Raw genomic sequence first — 4,325 nt, 5'->3', positions numbered from 1 at the left:
GAATCTCCGCCCCCGCGCACTCCGCAGAGTTCTGTCGCAGGTTTTCCAAAGCGCGACAACGCTCGCCATGGAGAATTGTGCTGGTGTCAAAAAGTACATGAGCTTTTTTTTCAGGGACACCTTTGGCCCCCACAGACTTCAATGAGAGCATCCAAAAAAACCCCGCCTAACGCGTGTTTTTTGAGTGACTTAGCGTCTTACAACCATCTCCTCATCCTAGTGACTAGCTTTGCGTTGAGCCGACCTGTGACAGTCTCATTGTCACAGGTCGGCTAGAACTATGAGGTGAGTGAAAAGCACCCACCTCATAGTTCTCCTTTAACTAAAACAAAAAACAGCTCAAGTCTAAAAACAGCTGGAAAAAAAAGCATAAAAATGGGCCAAAAACACTCATACTCAAGTGTGAATAAGGGCCCTGCGCCGTTTAACCGCTGCAGCCTCTTTGCAACCACTTCCTGTCTACTCCAACGATGGCCGCACGGCATTTCTCAGGACGTGTTTACTGATGGTGACAACAGTAGACCATTCCTGTGTAATGTGCATTAAAATGGCCACTTGTAGGCCAGGTTCACACCTGGGCGATGCGTGACTGCCTGCGCGGTCACGGAGTCGCATCACCACCGCTGATCGGTACATGTACCTTTTTTCAGCGATTGCCACACGGATGTAACCCATTGAAATCCGTCGTGTGCAAGCGCACACGAACGCGCGGTCCCGGGATCGCCCAAGTCAGCGCCAGCCCTTAGGCCTCATTCACACGAATGGAATCGGCCAGCAAGTACAGCTCCGTGCACGGCCGTATCGGGCAGCTCCTCGGAAGGACAGGCGCAGCCCATGTCCTTCTCTATGGGACTACGAGGCCGTACGCCCCCCCCCCACGCTCACCTCAAGTGCAGGTCCGTAGGGGTGCGTGTTTCCTGGCTCGGACGCAGACAGGATCCATCCTTTCAGCGTACGAGTACGCTCACCCGCACGGACGTGCAGGGCGGGTGAACGTACGGCCGCGTAGTCCCATAGAGACGGACAGGGGCTGCGTACTAATCACACGCAGCACCTGTCCTTCCCGGGAGCTGCCCGATACGGCCGTGCATGCAGCACGGAGCTGTACGTGCGGCCCGATTCTAGTGTGAATGAGCCGTTAGTTTCCATCGGTCATGTGACAGGGTGACAACGGGCACCGTATAACAGGATGCGCCTGAACACGGATAATCAAGGCAGGATCACCGGGGATTATTTTGTAGGAAGGGCGATTGTTGCTGGCAAGCTTGATGCTGACATGAAACAATGCTCAGAATCCATCGCTGGGTTACAAATCGCTGCAAAATTAGCTGCTCAGCAATTCCACGGATAATAACTAATATTTCCTGAGTGAAAAATGAAATAATAATAAGTAAACATTTGTGCAAATGCAGAAATAGCCATTTCCCTGCTCACCGATAGCCGCTGCCTTGTGTTGCTTAGCAACGCTTTGTTTACATTGACATCTCCCCCTGGCCCTGTGTGAGTAATTCTTTAGATGGCGACGGTGGCGTAGAATGACCTCGGCCTTCTGTCCTCCATAATGACTGAAAACCGACGTTGATGAGGGGATTTCATCCAAACCTGTAGACAGGGAAATCGGAGCAGTTGCCCAGGGCAGCCAATCAGCTTCTGTCTTTCAATTTCAAAGCTTAACTGAACAAACTGAAAGTAGAACCTGATTGGTTACTATGGGCAACTCCTCCGGTTTTGATAAACTCCCCGTCATTGTCCCCGGCCTGTAGTCCTTATGGAGAACCGAAGGCCGGGGTCGCCACCGCCCAATGAATCACTATAGAGGGCCGGGGAAGATGTCAATGTAAACAAAGTGTTGCTAGGCAACACCTGCCCTGTAGCCATTGCCCAGTGGCTCACCCATTCAGGGGAAGGGCGGTGAATGATTCGCTAAGCTGCGGCAGGACACTAGGTCACCGTACGCGTCTATGCGGTTTAGTAACGTTTCCAACGCGGAGCATTTTCTTTCCGTCAGCGATACGCTGCATACATTTTAGGGTTTTATACGCCCGTATGAATGAGCCCGTAGCGTTAGCGACTGCGAGGCAATGTTCTGACATAGTTAACACGTTTAGGAAGTCACATGACACGCTGTAGAGGACAATTATAACATAAATCACATTTTGGGAGGATTCTTATCCTCCAATAATATTTTTTGCGGCCTTTAAGGTTATTTATCAAACAGGAGGATAAAGATGACACATATCAGTGAGGATGAGGCACGATGGGCCTAGAAATGTCCTCAGCACCCCCGCCCCCCGGGAGTAAGATGGCTGCGCTCATGTCAGTGGTGGGCGCCATCTAGCGGTGGGAGCGCTGTGATGCACCCCAGGGCGTGTGCTGTAGGGGCCCCTGGCTGGGAGCGCTATGATGAGGACACGTAGCAGAATGCACCGGGGGCCCCTCTGGGTGCCATCGACGATCCCTCCATACATACCCATGGCCTGCGTATGTGTCCCGGGGCCGACGTGGGGCCCTTCCCGAGGTCCTGTGTGAGCCCCCACCATGCATGGGAGGATCCGGGGGGAGGAGAGCCGGAGCCCGCCTGGATCTTTCCCGGGAACAATGTATCCATGTCACTGCACGACTGCTATGGGCAGCGCCATCGCTACATCACCGCTGCCTGCTCCTCCCTGCATACTATGGGTCAGTCCGCTGTAGTACTGCTCTACTGCCATTGGCAGCGCCACTGATCCCTATTCATTGCTGCCTGCTCTTCTCTATTCTATATGTTACTTCGCTATAGTACTGCTCTACTGCTATAGGCAGCGCCACTGATCCCTATTCATTGCTGCATGCCTGGCTCCTCTCTATTCACCACTGCTTGCTCTTCTCTTTTCTATAGTTACTCCGCTCTAGTACTGCACTACTGCTATAGGCAGCGCCACTGATCCCTACTCACCCCTGCCTGCTACTCTCTGTATACTTTATATTACTGTGCTATAGTACTGCACTACTGCTATAGGCAGCACCACTGATCCCTACTAACCACTGCCTGCTCCTCTCTGTATACTTTGTTACTGTGCTATAGGCAGCACCACTGATCCCTACTCGCCACTGCCTGCTTCTCTCTGTATACTTTATGTTACTGTGTGCTATAGTACTGCTATAGGCAGCGCCACTGATCCCTACTCACCCCTGCCTGCTCCTCCATGTGTACTTCATGTTACTGTGCTATAGTACTGCTCTACTGCTATAGGCAGCGCCACTGATCCCTACTCACCCCTGCCTGCTACTCTCTGTATACTTTATATTACTGTGCTATAGTACTGCACTACTGCTATAGGCAGCACCACTGATCCCTACTAACCACTGCCTGCTCCTCTCTGTATACTTTGTTACTGTGCTATAGGCAGCACCACTGATCCCTACTCGCCACTGCCTGCTTCTCTCTGTATACTTTATGTTACTGTGTGCTATAGTACTGCTATAGGCAGCGCCACTGATCCCTACTCACCCCTGCCTGCTCCTCCATGTGTACTTCATGTTACTGTGCTATAGTACTGCTCTACTGCTATAGGCAGCGCCACTGATCCCTACTCACCCCTGCCTGCTTCTCTCTGTGTACTTTATGTCAGTCCACTGTAGTACTGCTCTATTGCCATAGGCAGCGCCACTGATCCCTACTCACCACTGATCAATATGGGACTGATCTATAAATCGTCTGCCCAGCCTATAGCTATGCGAATGTCATTACCAATCCCGCCGCTAGATGGAGCCGGTGAGCATAGGAAATTCCTGCGTTCCCCAGCGCCATCTAGTGGTGGAAGTGATGTATGAACGGCATTCACTTCGCTACACGCTGGACGGAAGTTTGTGAAGTTGCAGAGATTTGTACAGATTTACTAACACGTGTCCGAGATGCAACACTGGCTTCGGGTTTGTTTTGGGGGGTTTAAAGGTAAAAAGAACAGCGTGCCGCTTCTAAAACCTTTGCTGAGTTATAATTCCCAACCTACAGGCGGCATGCATCCCCTCCACAGCCCCTTTTAGTGTGTCGTTCCCCCCTGCTTTCCCTGTCCAGCCTAGGGTTGCCACATTTTCTTCCAGCGAAACCCGAACACTCTCTAGCGACGCACGGACATTTTTTGGGGGGAGAATGAGCCGCGGCTTATTCATATGTAAATAGCGCCGCCCATTCATATGTAAATATCACAGTCGAGACTGTTTTCAGTGGGGGGGCCGGTAGCCACTATCTTAATTTTGGTTGCCCCTGTCTGCCTGACATCAGCTGCCATGAAACCCGGACGCCGCATTCAAAACCCGGACTGTCCGGGTGAATCCTGGACAGG

At 51.8% G+C, this 4,325-nt stretch overlaps 1 protein-coding gene across 1 annotated transcript in view; it reads right to left on the bottom strand.

Moving 5' to 3' along the window:
• Nucleotides 1-2,559, bottom strand: part of SLC41A3 (solute carrier family 41 member 3) — a 25,561-nt gene extending 23,002 nt beyond the window's left edge. Inside the window, exon 1 of the mRNA XM_018574052.1 lies at nt 2,471-2,559. The gene's annotated coding sequence lies outside the window, so the exon portion shown is untranslated. The remainder of the gene's footprint in view (nt 1-2,470) is intronic.
• Nucleotides 2,560-4,325: the final 1,766 nt, after the last annotated feature.

The sequence above is a fragment of the Nanorana parkeri genome, unplaced genomic scaffold (genome assembly GCF_000935625.1).
Source record: "Nanorana parkeri isolate BGI_ZX_2015 unplaced genomic scaffold, ASM93562v1 scaffold2701, whole genome shotgun sequence".
Taxonomy (NCBI): Eukaryota; Metazoa; Chordata; class Amphibia; order Anura; family Dicroglossidae; genus Nanorana; species Nanorana parkeri.
This window is presented reverse-complemented; position numbering and strand designations above follow the sequence as displayed.